The 21,169-nt window shown below is 42.4% G+C and overlaps 1 long non-coding RNA gene across 1 annotated transcript in view; it reads left to right on the plus strand.

Annotated features, from left to right (window-relative positions):
• Window positions 1-6,132: 6,132 nt before the first annotated feature.
• LOC140631584 (uncharacterized) overlaps window positions 6,133-21,169 on the plus strand; it is a 57,920-nt gene continuing 42,883 nt past the window's right edge. The window contains exons 1-2 of the long non-coding RNA XR_012029122.1: window positions 6,133-6,207; window positions 6,991-7,083. This is a non-coding gene — a long non-coding RNA (uncharacterized lncRNA). The remainder of the gene's footprint in view (window positions 6,208-6,990; window positions 7,084-21,169) is intronic.

Below are 21,169 nucleotides of genomic sequence, written 5' to 3' on the forward strand. Positions count from 1 at the left end.
CTCTTCAGCCTTCCCCAAGTATCTCATAAAAAGCTGGTTGAGAACAAGGTTGCCCTGAGCACCGAGGACACAGTATATATTTTTTAACATATGTGTGCATATATTTGTTATATATACATATATATATGTATTTGTTACATATAATATGTTAAATACAATATATATTTGTTGAATATAGAATTGTTGAAACAGATGCAGTGAGAGCTCTCCTACCTCACCCCAAAACAATGTCAATACCACTCACATCTCCAGTGAGCAGTGGGGAGCACTAACCACAAATTCTCCTTCCTCTCACTTTTGCCCAAACCAGGACTTGTATTTTCTCAGGATGTACTAAGGGAGAAAGAGTGCCAAAGAGAACTTAGAGAAAATGAACGAGGTTCCTGACCTCACCTATGAGTTAGCCCCAAGTTAGCCAGACTTTGTGACTTTGGGAAGTTCCTTATCCTCTCAAAATTCAGGTGAGGAAGTGGTGAGCCACTACCTCCCTTGTGGGATTGCTATAAAGATTCATTAGGATGTAAAACAGCATGAGGCCTGGCATGTGGTATCTGCCCAGTAAGTGTCAGATGCTATTATTATTTTATCAGCATCCTCTGGTGTTGGAATGTGATATTTTCCATTTCTGCTCATATAGAGAAGCTTTGCGAGAATACTTTAACATCACTGCTATATTATTATGTGCTTAATATATACAAGTGATATTGCAAGTAATATATGCAATTAATCAGATGCACAGAGATGCTGAGGTTTTGGAAGCAAAGTTGGATTGCCTGGCAAATCCCAGCCTGTTTGCCTGACCAGGAACATGGCACGAAGCAACAAGAGTTTGCTGGGGTCAAAGGATCCATCAAAAGCCTCAGATCTCTGGTTTAGCAACAGTCTCACTGCTTAGGACCTTTCCAATTCACTCCACATGGTCGAAAATTAAAGTTAACAAACCCCTAAAACTGTAAATACTGATGAAATGTTTTCAGATTTTACTCAACCATAAAGCTGTTTATGACAGGAGGATGCTAAGTTTCCCTCTAGTTTTTTAAGCTGTAAGCAACAACATGAAGAAACAGTGCAGGTTGTACATTCAAGAACAAAGTTTGGCACTGTGATCAAATAAACTAACAACAAAGCAAATCTGACACATTCAATGATAAATCCTATTATTGTGCTGCATGGTAATTAGACAAAATGAGAAGTTCACATAATGGCTGTAATTATTTTTTCATATTACTTTCATATTGTCAAAGCAAACTTTTATGGATTTTCTCTATTTTGCTAGTTCTTCTGCATTTATAAAAAGCCTCTGTGTGAACTACTTTCTCTGGTACTAGAAATGGACTCCTCATTGCACAAAGGCATGGTTAGACATAAGCACACACACAAGTTAGAGAGTTAGAGACCTGGGGTTGGAGTTCCCGTGGGCTAAGCTTCTGCATCTACTGCTACTCCTTCTCTGGCTCAGGGCAGTAGATCTTGGGACTACCTGTTTCCTGACCAGAGACATCCAAGCCTTCCCTGCATTGCTCTCTCTCCCCTGTGAGAGGTTCTGGGTAAGAAGGTCCATATATTCCCTTTGCCATGGGAGGATCTTTGACCTCTTTTGGTGACATTGATTGCTGTCCCCAATAGATCCACAACTGTATAATGGCTTAAGCATAATAGACGTGTATTTCTACTCACCTAACAACCCAGGGCAGGTGTCCCAGGTTGGCATGACACTTTCCTCTGTCCAGTGATTTGAGGACCCAGGGTTCCTTCTATCTTGTGGCTCTACTGTTCTCTAGAGCCTTGTCTTCATTGTCTGCATTCAGCTGGCAAAAGGAGGGAGCACAGATGAGATCTCGTTACTTCTTCAAAACCTTGACTTTGAAGATTACACCCCTCACTGTCAACAGAACTTGGTCACATACCCAACTTCAGGGGAAGCTCAGAATGAGGTCAAGCTCTGTGCTCTGGCAGGAGAAATGGGTTTTGATGTACAGCTTGAAACCTCTGCCCTTCCCAAAATTAGAGTGGACACGAGGAGGTAGAGTCAGCAAACCAGACATAGAACAGGGGAAGGGCAAGGGGCAATTAGATGAGACAGCAGGGAAAACAAAACAAGAAGTTATAAAAGTTCATTACTGGGACAATTGGGGAAATATGAATTTAGTTTGCCTAATGGTATTATATTAATGCTAAACAACTGACTCTCTGATGCCCCCCAACTGCACATACACTCACACATATGCACACAGACAGAGAGAAGGAGCAATGTCCCAAAGACATTGAGCAAAGCAAATGTCCCAAAATGTTAACAATCAGTAAATCCTGATGGAGCCCCTACAAGAGACAAAGGTATGACATAGGATGAGTTGTGCTAAAAAACAAGAAGTAGGCCTGGCTTGCCACAGCATTAGGTGCCCAGCCACAAGCTAGGAGATGAACCCAGAGAATGGTCACAATCCTGACAGGGCTCGTATGGCACGAGGCTTAACCTTATCCTGCCACCAATGAGGAGTCATTTAAGGGCAAGTAGGAATAAGATCTGGTGGATAGAATGTGTTCAGGATAGATTTCAGGGGAATGAATCTAGAAAAGAGAACACTTTTATTCACTCAACAATTATTTGCACTTTCAGGCACCAGCCCTGAGCTAGAGGCTATAGACATGCAGTGCTAGGGTAGCCACTGGGGTATGTGGAGGAGCAAAAGCAGACTTTTTTCCTCCTTGCTTGGAGATGAGAATCTAGTAACCGGAGATATATATTGAGTAATAATTCTAAGAACAACTATAAAAGTACCAGACAAGTACAAGAGTTAGGAGGAAGACATTCATGATGCCCTGAAATCCCATGGTGGCTGCATTTGATGTGGTCAAGGAGAACAGCACCCCAGATTCAGTTTGGATTTAGCAGTGTTTGGTGTTATTTAGGGATGACCATATCAGACAAAGGGAAAAGGTGGATTAAGCCTCTCTGGTTGGAAAGAGCATGACATGTTTGACTAAAAGACCAGCATGGCTCAGAGGCAGTGAGTGAAGAAAAGTGTGCATGATGAGCTCAGAGAGACGGAAGGGACAAACCCTTATAGCACCTTGTAAGTCACGTTGATGGTCTTTGGTCTTTATGCCATGAGCAGTAAGATGCCATGAAGAACTTGGAGGTATGTGAGCACTGGGGGAGCAGGAGTGACATAATCCTCAGAGTTTCACAGTGGAGAATGGGCTATGCTGTAGGCCTCAGGAGACTGGTTAGGACATGGTTATAGCCATCCCAGGGAGGTGATAAGAGATAGAGAAAAGGGACAGAGTCAAGATCAGAAAGTGGGTAGACTTTGGTGTTTGCTGTTTGATTTGAGGTGTCAAGGTTGGAGTTGAAAGAAGAAAAAAAAAAAAAAGAAAGAAAGAAGAGGCCGGGTGAGAGTGTCATCAGGTGTGTGCAAGAATTCTGAAGAGGAAGCAGCTTGGGATGACCACAGTAAATTCAGATTGGCACAGGTTGAGTTTGGAGCACTGGGTGGGGCTGTCTCACAAGGGATTCAGTATGTGAGTCTGGAATTTAGGAAGGAGGCTGCACCTTCAGTGGTGACTTGTGAGCACTCAACATTTTGATTTCAGTTGGTGCGATGCCAGTGCTTACAGGACACCATCATTTAGGGGCAGACAAAATGGAGCCCATCTCAGACAGGGAAGCAAAGGTCAGAAACAAAAACAACCAGGCGATTATGGTGTAATGAGAAGCCCAGGTGGTGGTAAGATTCAGAAATTGTCAAATGCCCAAAGGCTTACCTGAAGACAGGAACTGAATAATGTCCATGAACTGTGGTAGTTGAGAATATCATTGGGGACCTGGGTGACAACAGTTCCAACAGAACAATAGGGCTAAAATCAGAAACCAGTAATGAGGATATAGGAAGAGGAGACAGTGGACACAAATCATTCTTGGGGAGACTTTAGATGACAGGTAGAAGAGTGAGACTTAATAGTGTCCAAGGCGGGGGGTTCTTGACTAGGGGCACTTCATTCCATGATTCATCCCTCATACTTATGTTGAGTGTATTCTCCATGTCGGACACTTAATAGACACAGAAGAAACCAAGGCAATTCCCTGCCTTCAAGAGCATGTACTCTGCACTAATTTATTGACTATTTTTAAATGTGAGTATAGCTGACAATGTTACCTTAGTTTCAGTTGTACAGCATAGTGATTCCTCATGATCTCCATACCTCATGCTATGCTCACCACAAGTGTAGCTACCATCTGCCTCCATACAATCCTACTACAATATTATTCATTATATTTCCTATGTTGTGCCTTTTACTCCCATGACTTATTCATTCCATATCTGGAAACCTGTTACCTCCCACTCCCCTTCACCCATTTTGCCCACATTCCCTCTAGCAACCTTCAGTTTGCTCTTCGTATTTATAGGTCTGAGTCTGCTTTTTATTTGTTTATTCATTTGTTTTTCAGATTACACGTCTGAGTAAGATCATATGGCTTTTGTGTTTTTCAATCTGACATATTTCACTTAGCATGACATCTCATCTAGGTCTATCCATATTGTTGCAAATGGCAAGATTTCATTCTTTTTCTTGTCTCAGTAATATTCCACACATATATTACATCTTTTTTATCCATTCATCTATCGGCGGATGCTAGAAAAATGTTGCTATGAATGTTGTCAAAGAAATTACTGCCTATGTTCTTTTCTGAGATTTTCATGGTTTCAGGTCTTGCACTTAGGTTTTTAATTCATTTTAAGTTTGTTTTTGTGTGTTGTGTTAGAAAGTGGTCCAGTTTCATTCTTTTTGCATGTAGCCCTTCAGTTTTCCCAACAACATTTATTGAAGAAGCCGTCTTTTCCACATTCTATGTTCTTGCCTCCTTTGTCATAGATTAATTGACCATGTTAAGTGTGGCTCTATTTCTGGGCTCTTTTTTCTGTTCTGTTGATCTATGTGTCTATTTTTGTGCCAGTACCACACTGTCTTTATTACCACAGCTTTGTAGTATGGCTTGAAATCTAGAATTGTAATACTTCTAGGTTTTTTTTTTTTCCTTCTTTCTCAAGACTGCTTTGGCTTGGAGTGATTTTTCAATTTCTATTTTATGGAATCCTGGGTTCTAGAGACACCACTGAGGTAGGACGAGAAGGAAGCTGAGCTGAGCTGGTGTACTCTGAAATCTCTCTCCCCTATTAGCTCTGCACTTAACTTTTTCATGAGCTTCCATATTTAAAATATTCTTTACAGATGTGTCTGGCTGGCTTAGTAGGAAGAGCATGCAACTCTTGATTTCAGGGTCATGAGTTCAAGCCCCATGTTGGGTGTAGAGATCGCCTAAATAAAAAACTTATAAAAATGTATCCTTTACCAAAAAAATGCATTTATAAAGTAATGAGTTAGAGGATAGAGGATATAGCATTCTAGACCAGGTGTTGACAATTTCCATACAGGACCAAACAATAAATATTATATTATTGGGTATAATTTCTCTGTTTGTATGGAATGAATGCAGCTGCAGATATAGGAATGGGTATGGCTCTGTTATAATAAAATTTTATGTTTAAAAATAGAGGGCAGATGGCAGTTTGTGACCCCTCTCCTACATGTTGATGAGATGCAGCAGGACTTTTTCTTCCTATTACTCCTGAGAGTATATCTGTAAGACCTAGGATATCATAAGATAGTAGCTATGTTCTGGACTCTCTCAGTTTTGCTTATTACCCAGCATTCCTTCAGCCATAGCTGCCTGACTTCGATGCTTCACCAACTGGAGGAAGCCTGTCACCTCCTATCGCCCCTTGGAGGTAGCTAGAATTAGTCTTTTCCTCCGCTTCACCTTACAGTATTTATCTTTTCTTAATCTACTGTCCCTTTGATTTTTCCTCTCAATTTCAACAAAAAAAGTTAAAAAAAAATCATCCCTCCCACCAAACAAAAATAATCCTTAGAAATGTTGGCTGAAGACACACTGCCCTCATCAAAACACAGTATTCATGAATGAGTTTTCATTAATGGTGCTTTAGGGAAACATCAGCCTTGAGAATTTTGATCCGATGAGCCCCATGTCCCACCAGAAATCAGTAAGCAGAAGAGCAGGGCTCCATTAGCCAGGCCCTGCCCAGGACGGTGGCTGCCAACTCTTTGTGAGAGGAACTGAAGGCATTAGGAAATCCATGGCAGCCGTCTCAGCTCACAGTCCAGCAGGCCACACTCTGGAGCTGGGTAATAAAATGACTAAACTCTGGGGGAAAGGGGTTTTCCATACACAGAACGGAAACACCCTGTTGCCTTGTTTTGAAAAACAGAGAATAGAAGTGAAAAAGGGAGACGATAGAGTCCAGGTCCACAGACATGGACACCTGCTGGCTTGGTTTTCACCAGCTATGTGGGCTGGGGGGTGGGGACGCTTGTCCCCAATATTATCCTGGCTGACCTGGTGCTGATGATCCATATTCCTCTGCTATAACTGCTCTAGGAAAGCCTTGACAGAATGCTTGGATTAAAATGATAAAATACAAAAAAATTGTTGAGAAACAAAAGCCTTGGGAGTGCCAGAACCTGTACCAGGTGACTTCTAGGGAACTGGATTTGGAGATAATTAGCTTGAAAACCAGCACAAAGGGAACAAGTTTTGATAAAGGGAGAGGATTTCAGAGTGGAGGGTGAAGCTTGCAGTCGTGTCTAGCTGGACTGGTGGCTGGGGCCGGGGCGGGGGGTGGGAGGCGGTTGGTGAGGGGTGGGGGGCAGGGCTCTGGTAAAATGAGTAGACAGGGCAGATGAAGGACAGGATGGGGCACCCCGGGCCACAGGAAGTAGGAAGAGACCTGTGCATGCCACTCATAGGCCCCCAACTTCCATTATGACCATGCCCAGTGACCCCCCCACTTTTAATATAAGAATGGTCTTTGGCAATATTAAAATTCCCACCTACACTCCCAGGGACTGATGCAGGATGGAGCCTCGGAATCTTCCTTTTTTCAACATGCAGCTGGCCATTCTTTCCAGGTCAAGACAACTAAGTTTGGAATCAGCCCTTATGGTATACGAGGATTCTCCCGGTTCATCAAGCAGAGGCACTTGGATCTGGGGCTGCTGAGTGTGAGTATGCTATCATTAGACTGAAGAGGGAAAATACTACATCTCTGAAAATATTGTGACTTCTAACATGTAATGTTTTACAAAGTAATTTCTCATTTGATCCTCATGAACCGATGAGGTAAGCAAGGCATGAATTATGGGCCCCATTCTACAGATGGGGCACTGAGCCTTCCAATGACATTTGCCCAAGGTCACATGGCTCATAAATGATGGGGCGAGGACTGGAAACAGGACCTTCTGATCCTTTATCCGTTATCTTTTCCCTCCACCCCAGTACTTCTCACGCTCCCACCCAGAATCTTCATGATTGGTAGATTGAGGCCACAGAGTTAGCAGTTAGCTGACTTGGGTTGCAGTTGGACCTGTGACTTTTAAACTTATTAATATCACATTTTAACATAGCAATAGCAGGTCAGAGTCACCTAGGTTTCTTGTCCAAAATACAGATTTCCTGGCTCCAGTGTAAATTTGTCCAATCAGAACTTTTTGGGGGGTAGGGGGTGGGCGCTGGGAATCTGCACTTTTATAAAAGCTCCCCAGGTGATTTAATGATGGAAAGTTTGTGAATCGCTCCAATAAATTAAGCAAGTTAAGTTCAAAATCAACTCTCAACGTTCCTGGACTTATTACCCAGGGAATGGCTTACTGGGCCTTTAGATTCTACCCCAACTTCTCCTCCCATCCCCAGTTCTACATTTTCCCATAGTTTTGTTCACATCAGCATCTCTTCTGGGAAGTGAGGGGCAATATAATTTGAGTCGGTCTTTCATTTGGAAGTGCGTCTGATGGTTTGTGTATAAGAAAATCAAAATTCTCTCCTCTGCCCGCCACAAATCATGGGCAGGGGGGTCAGAAATCCTAGAAGGTGAGAGTATGTTTTTGAAGGCTGATAAAAACAAAACAAAAAACAAAACAAAACAAAAACCCTTGACTTTCACAAACTGCAGAAGTGCTTCCAACACCCACCTGGCATGATTGCTCATTCTGTGAGGGTTCTGCATGGAAAAGATCAGCCCGCTCTCAAAATAGAATCTAGAGATACAAAGGAATCTGCAATGGCTTCACGTATTTGTACACAGTGCAGTGGAGCTTCTGGTATTTTTATTACCAATCAGAAGAGGCTTGTCACAGGCAGCCATCTGCTTGAGTCACTGCTGGGCTGCAGTGGGCCATGGCTTCAGAGAAGGAACACTGAAATCAAAGTTCCAGCTCAAGGAAGAGGCCCAGACCAGGGAGCTGCCCGGGCCCTGCAAGAGGCATCCTTCAGTGTCCCAAAGGATCCGATCGTATTCTACGTCAGGAAAACTCACTTACACGCTTGGATCCTTAAAGAGAACGAGTGGCTATGACATCAGGTGGAAGCTATTATATTTGTTCTCGTGGAAATGTTCCATGTTTCAAAGTGGTCTCTGCAGTCCCATTAAAATTACAGACTTTTCCCCTTCCCCTGCTGCTTTTCCACATTCTAATACAGGCTTCTGAAAGAAAAAAAAAAAAATTTGAATGAGCTAGCATGGGATTTTTCTCCAGAGAGTCAAAGCAATTCGGACTCTGATTATTGGCCCTACATCCAAGGAATTATCTTATTTTTTTCTATTCTTTTTTTTAATCAATGTACAAAATCCTTTCATGCAGATAGAAAGCTTTTTGAATCTGAAATTATTGTTTGACTACAGGTTAATGAAATGTTTCAAACTCTTTATTCCATATCTAATCCTGACGCCAAAGGTTTAGGGAGCAGAAAAGAAAGACTTGCCAAACCAAGGGCTCACCTTGTATACTCTGCACCAATGAAGATCTATAGCCTAAAATAAAGCCTGTAAGAAAACAAGATTTTTTTTAAATCATAATTCAACCAACACCAAGGAGAGAGGTGTTTTGGAGTTGAGGATCACTGAAGAAAATAGACTAGGAAAAAATTATTTTGAGATCTAATGGGGTGGAGTTTTGATAGTACAGAAAAAGAAGAAACGCAGGCTGTCGACAAGGACACAGTCAAGTTTTTACAAATGCACAGTCTTGCTGTAGAGAACTGGGATGATCTCAGAGGGTCCTTAATCCATCATGTAAATGTTACTTGGCATTTGTGCTGGGTAAATCAAGGACACAATAGGTGGGGGAATGTAAAAGCTATTTCTCTAGAAAACTATCCCAGATTTATGGAAGGAGGTCAAAGAACAAGCAGAGGGTAGGTCCACTTCGGGGAAATGGCTAGCCTTGCATTGGAAAACACGCCACGGACAGAATTTGTTCTCAAGCCAAACTTGATGGCTGAGCTAGCACCAGCAGTTGGGAATGCCATCTTCGTGCTCCCCCAGCCATCAAAGCTAGAGGTGATTAGGGTGCTTCCCATTTGCGTGGCCATATCCCTGAAACCTTTGGGCAGCCAGAGAAATGTTCTATTTCTCTGTTTAACTTAAAAAAAAGATCGAAGTCTATTCTGAGCTAATATCCAGATTTAATCATTTATTAACATTATTTCTTTATAATAATCACCAAGAAGCAAAAGATTAGAAGTGCAAAATATCAATTGTGCAATCTTAACTGTTTTCAAAGGAAGATAAAATAAATGTCAGGTCCAACAAGGTCACGTGCCCTTCAGCAAATAATTGTCTCCATGAGCCTCTTGTGATGTATTGAAACTGAAGTAAATTGTTAATGCCTTTCATTTACAGAGGGGAGCTCATGCCTCTGCAACATTGTATAGTTTAGAGTCTAAAGCAAGCCCCCCAGGCATTAGTCACTCTTTCTGGGCAATCATCTAAAAATAGGGATGGCCTTTCCAGATACCCTTTGTAGAACATTGAAAATGGGATGATAAAGGTGCCTTCTAACATCCCTTCCATGGACTCTCTGGCGCTCTTTCCTTTTTTCTCCTCAATCTCATAGTTGCGGGGAAGGAAGAACCTTGTATTTAAGATTCAGAGATTAAGGCTATGTTTCCCGACTTATAGCTTAATCTTTGGTTCTGTGTAAACAGAAACCCACTCAGACCAAAATAAAATAGTGGGAGTTTATGATAGGGGTGTAAGAACAAAACCCTGGAGAAGAATGTGTAAGAGAGATGCACACAGGCTCAGTGGAGCCAGCAAGTGGAAAGCCATTGGAAACCATGGTTACTGTCCCCAGAATGCCACATTTTCTTGCATCTGTACCCATTCCCCATGGATTCATCTTCCTCTGATGAGAGTTTTCACACACCATGGCCAAAGATGGCTGCTCTATAGATTTCAAGTAACCAGCAGACACTGACTAGTGCCTTTTTAGTGGCAATTCTAAATTCCCTGGAGAGGAAATATGATGAGTTGAGGTGAGAACTGGTGTCCGCTTCTGTTCCAATATCTAAGACAAAGCAGCAGAGTCAAATAGCATAAATTTGGCTGCCAGGGCCTGCCACTCTAATATGCAGCAGTGCTCAAGAATGGGGGACTATGGGATAGGTAGCACCCCCAAATGCACCTACTGTAACCTATCATTAACCTCTTTCCTCCAACAGTTTATGTTGTAATCTGCCAGTAACTTATACGTTCTGAGAAGCCCTGAATTCTAGTCCAGGAGCTGACAGTTGAGTGAAGGACCTACACAGACAGCTAAATACAAGATTCGGGAAGTCTGTAAGTCAGTGTCTGAAATCATTGGAGAGCAGGGTCTCTCAACCTCAGCACTCTTGACATTTTAGGCTGGTTAATTCTTGGCTATGGTGGAAGGAGTGTTTCCTATGCATTAGAGGATACGCAGAGTATCTTTGCCCTCTACTCATCAAATACCACTAGCACCCTGCCCCTGCACCAGTTATGACAACCAAAACTATCTCCATTCATTGCCAAATGTCCCCTGAGGATGGTGCATTTTTGCCCCTTGTTGGGAATCATTGCATACAGCAATATGAAATCATAGAAGGGGACACCAAAATCAGGCTTGGAGATCTGGAAAAGCTACCTTGGGGATGAGGTGAAGTTTTGAGGGGCAGTAGGAATTAGCTAGAAGAGTTAGAGCTTCAAAGGTGGGAATGTCAGAGGGAACCCAAGTGTGTTACTCAGGACACTAACACTTCAAAGTCCGGCTAGATACATAGTGTATAGAGTTCTGTGGTCGTTGATGTCGACTCTTTTCTGGGAAGTTCTAATGCGTTTTGTTTTACACAATACATTCTAGTATAGTAAAGGCTCTAAGAAGTCCTAGGACTTTGGAAGGAGATTCTCAGGATCTGAATTTTGGTTCTACCACTTACCAACTGCATGTCATTGAAAAATTTACTTAACTTTTCAAAATTTGGATTGCTTACCCATAAAAATGAGTTGATCCTAACAGGACCTATATCACAGGGTAGCCGAAAGGATTAATTGAGATAGTATGTCTAAGTGATCTTGCACAGTTCTTGTCTTATAAGAGGTGCTCAGCACGTGTTTTAAACATTACATTTCCCCCAAAAGATTTTGAGGAATTCATAGAATTCAGTTTTCATTCTGAGAAACACAGTGCAGAAATCTCAGCAGAGGAATGTGAACTACTTACCTACCAAAGTCTAAGATTTGTTTATATTCAACACACAGAACCTGTTGCAGGATTTCCTCTCCTTTGATGCCTACAGTCCTGGGTCATGCTGCTTCGAAGAATGAAGAGATAGACCAGATGAAGAATGGTGGGCAGCAAAGTTTATTGAGCAATAGTATAAAGCTCCAAGAGAGGAAGGGGGTCCCAAGAGGGTTATCTCTGGAATTAAGTCCAGGGGTTTTTATGAAATCTTTCGGGGAACTATTTTAAGCAATCCGGGTGTGCTGAGTAATGCCAATCAGGGCTTTGGTCACGTATCTGTCTACCTAGTAGGTTAATGTCAATGTGCTGATGATCTGTCTCTTTTGTTAATACCCAGGAGGTTATGTCTTACTTGCCCCTTGCCTGGGATATTGACAAATGCTTTGTGGTTAATTGCCTTATTTTAAGATGTTTTGCAGAATTTGTTTCTGCAAATGCTGCAAAACAGAGTACTAGAGTGGTCCTGTCTGGGCTGCAAAACAGGATGTTAGTGCTGTTTTATCTTAGCTGTCCTAACTCCATATTTTCTTGTCAAAGACCCTGGCTCTGACTACCTAACTGTCTAACTAACTCCTAATGCCAGGGCCCCGGGATTCTCAGCACTGCACACCCAACCCAGAGCCTTATTCCACAAATGGGATAAGCAGAAGGGAGCCTCCACCTCTAGCCCACACTCCCCTGGGACTGAGCAGGTCAATGGAGACAGGATGAGAAATATAGATTTCTTGCTTCTCCTGGGAAGAAAGCCCTCCATGTGGAAGCTGGGATGGGAGTCCTATTGAAGTGGGAGAGCAAGGTTCTTGTCTCATGGTGTCAAAGAATGAATCTCTCTGACAAAGGAGAGTAAAGGGATAGAGTTTTATTAAGCAAGGATACAGAAAAAGCTCCTAGAAGTGAGAGGGTTCCCGACAGAATTGCCAACACGGGCCTTCCCTGACAAGTCTTTTATTTAGAACTGACTGAGGAGCTTATGGCCTTATCACTTTTGTGATGTCTTGGTTTGAGTAAGGACTAGTGATAACATCTTTAATGGCTTACTTCTTTGGGGTCTAGTTATTCTTTGTTGGTCACAATGGGACTGCCATAAAAAGACCCCATCTCTGATGCCCAGGGCAGGATGGTCTGGTTTGTTCCCTTATCTCTGGTTTCATTACGCCTCAGCATTTCTGGGATTTTTTTGGTGAGTCTGATCATAGCACCCTACCTATCTCTTCCTACCTAGCCCTACCTGTTCCTCATTTACTATGTTCTTGGCTGTACCAGTCTGGAGTGAAGTCCCACTGAGCTTGGAATGGGGATCAAGGGAGTGGTTTTGTTACAAATACCACAGATTCTCAGTTTTCTTACAAAATTTTCATGGATTTTTTTTTGGGGGGGACAGATGTTTCTTCATTTGCTATATACTCTTAGGACCATTTCCAGAGGCTTTACATGGCCATGTCTACTAATTTTCACCAGTTCCACTGGGTAGTGAGTTCATAAAACTCCTCAAACCTCATTCCGCAAATTGATCTCATTGCATTTCAGATATTTGTATTTAATGGGTTTGTATCAGGGACATGTAGTACTTATGATCCTTGGAAAATGCTTAGTGTGGTTTTTAGAAAAGGACTGATTCTATTCTGTTTTAAATCTAATGTTTATTAGTAAGAACTAGGGGTCTGAATATTTTTTTCATGGTTAGTGAGATATCTGGTTCTACTAGCAGTTCATTCATTATTCATTCATTCAGCAAATTCATGCCTAATGTCTGACAATCTCCAGCATTGTCCTAAGTGCTTATGACACTGAGTTAAAAAAAAATAAAATAAAACAAACATACAAAAAAAAAGTTCTTTTCTTTCATTTATGTTTGAAATCTAGTGAATACAGACAGGCAATAACAAGGAAAGAGACACATAAATAAGGTAATTAGAGATGATGGTAAGCACTATGCAGGCAGTAGGACCACCTGATAAATGTGAGGCTCTGTAAGATGGTGAATTGGAGCTGAGAGTGGAAAGAGAAGGAGCCAGTCATGCAAAGCTAGGAAAAAGCATTTCAGGTAGAGAAAGCAACGAATGCAACGGACCTGAGTCAGGCACCTGTGTGACATGTTCAAGGAACAGAGATAAGACTAAGGTGGCTGAAGGAATAAAGAGGAGAGTGGGATGAGAAATGAGAAGGGTCTGGGAGAGCAAGCATCAGCCAGCTTGGGTGGACTTGTATGCCATGGTACTGAGTTTGAGTTTCGTCTCCGGGCAGTGGGAGATTAGGAAGGTTTTAGGCAGAGGAGCAGGGGCAGTACATGAGGGATGCTGTGGTAAGCAGGCTTCAAATGTTTAAAATCAAGCTTTCCAACAGTCACTTCTACCCTCAGCCAATATTCCACATAAGTTTTTAGAGGTTTTTGACTTCGTTTCCTAAACATACTTCTCTCTAACAGAAATTGACCTAACTAACTAGTTACTGGTCTACCATCAGGACAAAAGGCACATTTGACTTCTCCCTGTTAGGCCTCCCTCTGCCATGGGCTCCTCTCTATTTTCAGGGGCAGGAAATGCAGGTACGTATGCCTCTGTTTTTGTGAAGGAAGTCCTCTTGAACTTGTCCTGTGTAATTCAATCTACCTTTTACACCCATAGGTATTCTCACACGTGAAGCAACTTCAAAATCTATGATAACACAATGTCTTCCTGCCCCTCTTCTGATGTAGAGATGCTTTATCTTAATTTCCCAGTGATCACTCGAGGCTGGAAGTTCCCTCACACTCTGATTGAGTTTCCCTTACTCTGCCAAGACCCTAAGTCAAGTAGTAAATTCTGTGATAACAAACACTGTATAAGTGCTCTCGGTGGAGCACTGGATTTAAACAACACTGTGTTTCTTCTACAAGGGAACATATCTTTTTTATCACTTCAGATTTTCCTTTATATGGTTTTCTTAAAGAAAGGCATGCCCTGGGCAGTATATTCTTCTGATTCAATCCCATGATGATGGTTTGTGGTAATGGAGGCTTCAGAGCATGGTTGAGAGTCTTGGGTCTAAGCCCTGGCTTAATGACTTCACAGTAGGTCTTTGGACAAGTTGACTTCTTTAAGATGCCCATGCTTTGTCTTTATAATAGGGATAAAATAAGATAAAATAGCACTGGCCTCATAAGGCTACTGTGGGCATCAGATAATATGATATCTGCTCCATAGCAAGCTCTTAGTAGGTATTGGTATTAGGCTTACATAAGAAAAAGTGAGTAGATCAGTCTATTGACATAAAAAGACACATGATATGGGGAGAGATAGAGAGAGTGTGAACGCACAATTATCACCCTCCATCCTGATTGATCTTGTGATTTTCGGGAACTAGGACAGAGTATGAGGGCAGATGCTGAGGTTGATGAGAACAGAGGATTAGGGACACTCCCCAGAGCTTTGAAATACAGTCTTATCTTAATCCTTTGGTGGCCGTCTAAGCTAAAAAATGTAGCTCATCCACTGTATCTAGAAACTCTCACTGTGGTTGGACTCACTATCCAGAGGGGTGGGCTGCACGGGTGGGTTAAGCTGTTCAGATATAGGCTGATACATTTATTACTCTCTCTTTGGAATATCCTCAATTGTCAGGTTTGATAGTGAAATTTGGAAGTGGGTGGTAGAAAAAGCAGTGGATTTGTGATTTGGAGGCTTGAGTCTTAGTCTTGCCTCAGGTATCAGCAGGCTGGAAGATTCTGGAAAACTCCTTTCCCCCTGTTTGTTGGTTTTCTTATTTGCATGATGAGTACGTATAGATGATCTTGAAAGACATCTCTTAAAGTTGTGATATGGTAAAAACATAGTTGTTCCTATCTTCCCAAATTCCCTGGCAGAGGGAATGGAGGCGGGGATTAGGCCCCCTCCAACAGGAAGTGATGGGAAACAGTTATGCAGAGTGTTGGAATTTGCTAGTGCTTCACGACATGTGTTCGCCTTAGAAATAAGCTGGCAAAAATCAGGACATAATCTAGAATGGCTAAAATGAAAGAGAACCAATAGCAAGTGCTGGTAAGGATGTGGAAAGGCTACAGTCTTGTGTACTGCCAGTGGGAGTGTCATCAGCACAACCAGTCTGGAAAATGGGGGTATCTGCTGAAGCTGAACCATACACTGCCTCTATGACCCAAGAGTTTCACACTTCAGATTATCCCCAGCAGAAATGCCCACCTCAATGCACCAAAAGACATGCACAAGAGTATTCAGTGCAGTGCTACATGCAATTTCCCCAAACTAGAAATAGCCCAAATGCCTGCCTGGAGTCTTGTGGATACATAAATCCTGGTATATTCATAGTCATAAAATGAAATGAACTACAGCAACATGTGACACCATGAAAGACCCTTGCAAACACCTTGAGCAGAGGAAGTCAGACACAAAATACCTTTTGATCGATTCCATTTATACAAAGTTTAAAGACTGTCTGAACGAACATGTTTGAAGTCAGGAAAGCGGATACCCTTTGGGGGGATTAGCGTGATTGGTAGGGGGTATGTAAAGGCTCTTGCAGCGCCAGTAATGTTCTGTTGTGGTGGGTGCTGGTTACACAGGTGAGTTTGCTTTGTGAATATTAATTGAGCTGCCTATTTTTGACTTGGATATATGTTATACTTTAATAAGTTTGTTGCCACCCCCCAAAAAAAGGTCACACATGCTAATCATTCCTGAGTTTATGTCTCCTCTGAGGAAAGAGAAGAGCCTTATTCTCAAAGCACATATATATCTCTCTGCTCAATCTTAGAGGGTAAAAAGAAAAAAAAGCCACTTTAAGTTTTCTCAACTGAGCTTCATTTCATTTGTATTCTGGGTCCCTCTTCTCACCTTGCCCCCAGCGCATGTCTCATTCTGCTAGCGGTAGAAGCAAGATCAGTCAAGCCTGCAACTTCCTCGTCATTTGGTCTCCCCTGGCTTGTGTCTGAGCTTCAGGGTCTATGCACAAGCCAGAGTGGAGCTGGGGAGGGCTGATCCTAACCCAGGTGACATCCACCAAGAGGGCCCTGTTCCCATGGATCTCTGGTGACTTGCCCACACAGATAACTGCTCTGTCCCCTTGCTCTCATCATAAGGCCTCTCAGTATCACTCTGGAAACTCAAAACCAAGATCTACTTGTGCATTCTTCTGAAGCAGTGAGAGCTGCACAGCTGTCCTAATGTGGGGGTAGCCTGGAAAGAAAAGATGGTCATTATAGAAAATACTAGAGGATGTCATAAGTCTATATTCCTCATATTTTCATCTGATAAATATGGTGTTCATCTTGGTAGCCTGTGTAATCTGTTTTCTGAGTAGATATCCCAAAAGTGGAGGAAAAAAGGTGGGATGGGGTGTAGGGAGAGGGCAAAATAAAGGGTCAGCATGTTCACCCCTTAGGACTGTCGTAACAAATCACCATGAGGTGGGTGACCTAAAACAAATTTTATTCTCTCACAATTTTGGAGGTTAGAAGTCTGAAATCAAGGTATTGGTAAGATTGGTTCCTTCTGGAGGGCTCTGAGGACAATTGGTTCTAGGCCTCACTCCTAGCTTTTGGTGATTGCTGGCAATCCTTGGCATTCCTTAGCTTGTAGATGCATTGCTATGATCTCTACCTCCATTGTCACATGGTATTTCTCTCTCTCTCCCTCTGTGTGTGTGTGTGTGTGTGTGTGTGTGCGCGTAATTTCTTCTCCTTATAAGGACACCAGTCATAAATTAGAGTTTACCTGAATTTGGTATGACTACATCTTGACTTAATTACATCTGTGTATTAGTTTGCTGTGGCTACTGTAACAAAGTATCCCAAACTGGGTGGTTTCAACAACGAAATGCATTATCTTACAGTTCTAGAACTAGAAGTCTTGAATCAAGCTGTAGACCAGATTTGTTCCTTACAACAGCCATGAGGGAAAGATCTGTGGGTCTGTTCCAGCCTGGCTTGTAGATGGCTGTCTCCTCCCTGTATCTTCACTCATCTTTGATATAGACACCAGTCATACTGGAGTAGAGCCTACCCCCACTGTCCTCATTTTAACTTAATCATCTCTGTAAAAACTCTGTCTTCATTCTGAGGTACTGGGGTTTTGGACTCTCATATTTATTTTTGGAGGTAGGGGGAGATTCACCCCATAACAATTTACAAAGATCCTATTTCCAAATAAGTTCACACTCAGGAGTTAGGACTTTAACATATCTTTTTGAGGAACACAATTCAACCTAAAACACTCAGTTTCCATGAATCCTTGAGAACTGCCATAGTGCTGACTTCATCACCTTCATGTTAGGATATGTTCTAGGAAACTGCTGACTGAATGTCTGTGTCCTGAGCTCCCCAGGCATCCCCACGTACTACTAACATAGTACTTACTGCATCATATTGAAACCTATGTGAAATCCATTTGTGTGTCTGTCACCAACCCTTTCCACACCACCAAGGACCATGAGCTCTTTCAGTATGGGGAATAATTTTTATCATTCATCTTGGTATCCCCAGCTCAGGGCCTGGCACGGTATAGATGCTCAATGAGTGTTTGTTGGACAGAACTGAATTGTTTGCCTATCACTTACAAAAATTGTTTTGTTTCATGCTTTGCCATCAATCATGAGCAAATAAGCAAGCCAAATACGTTCTTGAGTGATTAGGGAAATCATACATCCACAGGCTGTCAGAATCAGGGGTAATCTAGAAATTCTCTAATCTAGGAATAGTAGGTGGCCAACATGCTTCTTGTCATTCCCAGATCTGCACCTGAGGCAGACCTCACTAATCTATGATGGCATCTTTCCCACTAAGCTTGGATACAGCTTCAGAATAGTTCTCAATATGTAACTCCAAAGGATGAAATCAATTTGCTATTTCTTGGGAAGTTCAACTCCATTCCTCTCAGTAGATGAGAAGATGGAGACCCACAGTAAAGAAATGTGTCCAAGCTGATGGTGGCAGAGCTAGAGCTGGAACACGATCCTCTAATTCTGAGGGCCATGATTGCTCTGCACCCTCCCACAAGGTTTTCCAGAACGTTCCAGTGAAACTCGCATCATTGATATACTGCTGCATTAAACAACATTGACTCACACAGTGAGAAAAACTTTCCTTTTAAAACTTTCTGATTATATCAAAGAAGAAGTCTCACTTTGATTCTGTTATGTCCTTAACACTTTAATTTTTTTTTTTAAAGAAAGTATAGGTCCAAATCCAGAGTCTTCAGTGGGCAATACATCTGGTCAGTATTTAATATTACCTGTTGTCCTTCTTTTACTTATACTTATGATCCTCATCCAATTATGATAAACGTTTCACACGTGGCAGCTGTAATTTTTTCCTTTTTAAAACTAATATATTTAAGTTTCTCAAGAGTCAGTATAAAGAAAAAATATTAACTAATTACAATATAGCTAGTATACAAACGTGGCCAAAAACAAAAAGCAAGAAGAAAAGCTTAGGCAATATGGCCAAGCACCGTACAAGCAAGCCTTCCTCAGGACTCCTCCATACTCTCCTCTCCACAACAAATAATGCTTATCCCCCTTTCTTTACCAGAAAAGTGTTAATTTTTGCCTTGTCTCCTGCCCTCTCGTAGGTTTTCTTTGTCCCCAGGTTCTTGCTTGCCAATACCCAGCCTCCCCAGTTGCTAGACTCTGTCATTTTCAGCACTGCTCCCTCCATCTGCCAACACCCAGTCCCGGCTGCCTCTCTGCAAACCATATGGCCTGGCAGACAAGGCGGGCTCAATGTTGATCCAAGAGTTGAAAGCAAATCCAGCTTAACCCCCATCTTCCCTTCTTAGTAGGGGAGGAAGCAAACTTTGTTGTCCTGTCTTTCCTATCCTCAGCTTCGGGGGAAGTAGGTCCCAGTCAGCCCTGTGGTGCCCGACTCTGCCTGCCCTGGATCTTGTGGTCCTCCTTCTCCACAGGGATGATTCTTAGACTGTTCTGGGCCTTTTCTCAGAAAGGAGCATTTTGTGCTCCTCCATGGATGGACTTCAAGCTAACAAACCTTCCTCAGGTCAGGAGGGGATGGGCCAGCCAGCCTCCCTCACAGTGTAAGGCAGGGAAGGTCCACAGAGCCCAGCCACAGGTGAAACAGGGGCCTCAAGGTGGTCCAGGAAGCCTTCTGGGTCTCACACTTGGTCTCTGGGGCCACCATGTCAGAAAGCCAGGCACCTGGAGGTCACCATCACCATGTGTCTTCTCTCAAAGGACAAGATGAAGTAAATCCACATCAACCCACTGGAGAAAAGGAAAAGAAGAAAGAGGAAAATGGAGTGGATCTACGCAAGACTACCTGCAGGGTTTTCTGAGACGAAATGAAAGGTATCATAAAAGGACATTCCAAACTACAGTGCATGCGGCTGGCCCATTCACAAAGGTTCCATCCATCTGCGATGGTAGCAAAAAGTGCTGACTGAGTCCCACTGTGCCCTGGCTGGCTTTTATTCAACAGGCATTACTGAGCGCCTACTATGTGCTTGGCTCTGGAGCTCTAGCAGTGCACAAGACAGGCGAGGTCCTTGCCCCCATGGAGCCAACCTGCAGTGAGAGACACAATACCACATGGGCACCGGAGCCAGAGTGCCTGAGTTTTAAGCCTGCCACCTTGCATCTTGGCTGAGTGAACTTGAGTGTGCTTTTCTGTAAAATGGGAATAATAAGGGCCCCATGTAAAGACCAAAAGATAGAATTAATAACGACAGGGTGAACTTATGCTGATGCCTCGCTGTGGCGTTCATGGACATTTCCCTAATGTCCAGTGATGTTAAGCATCTTTCTATGTACTCATGTACCATCCCAATGTCTTTTTTGGTAATGTGTCCATGCAAATCTTTTGCATTTTTTATTGGGTTCTTTGTCATATTACTAAGCTATAAGAGGTCATTATATAGTCTAGATGTAAGTCCTTTATCAGACATGTATTTTCCCCACAGGTGGCTTGTCTTTTCATTTTCTTATTGGTGCTTTTCTAAAAGCAAAGGTTCTTAATTTTCATGAAGTCCAACTTATAAATTTTTTCCCTTTAAAGTGCTTTTGAGAGCATATTGAAGAAATCTTTCCCCAACTTATGTTTCACAGTTTTACTGTTTACATTTATAGGACTTTGATTGATCTGAAGTTAATTTTTGTGCATGGTGTGAGTTAAAGATCAAGGTTCAATTTTTTGTACATGAATAATAAAAGTGTTTATAATTCTTTTTAAAGATGAAAAAAGAGGGCCAAGGAGGCCAAGTAAGGAGCCCCAAATCACACAGATTATGAGATGCTGAGCTACACTTGGGCCCAGTCTCCTGATTCCAAAGAAACTGCCGTTTGCATACTGCCTCCACTACCTACACAACTATACTTTATTTTTTTTTCAAGATTTTACTTATTTATTCATGAGACACACACACACACAGAGGAGAGACATAGGCAGAGGAAGACGCAGGCTCTTCACAGGGAGCCCAATGTGGGACTCCATCCCCAGACCCAGGATCACGCTTTGAACTGAAGGCAGTTGCTCAACCACTGAGCCACCCAGGCATCCCCAGCACCTGCACTTGAAAGTAGTAGTAAAAGCTAGGCTGGTGTTATAATA

The sequence above is a fragment of the Canis lupus genome, chromosome 4 (assembly GCF_048164855.1).
Source record: "Canis lupus baileyi chromosome 4, mCanLup2.hap1, whole genome shotgun sequence".
Classification (NCBI taxonomy): domain Eukaryota; kingdom Metazoa; phylum Chordata; class Mammalia; order Carnivora; family Canidae; genus Canis; species Canis lupus.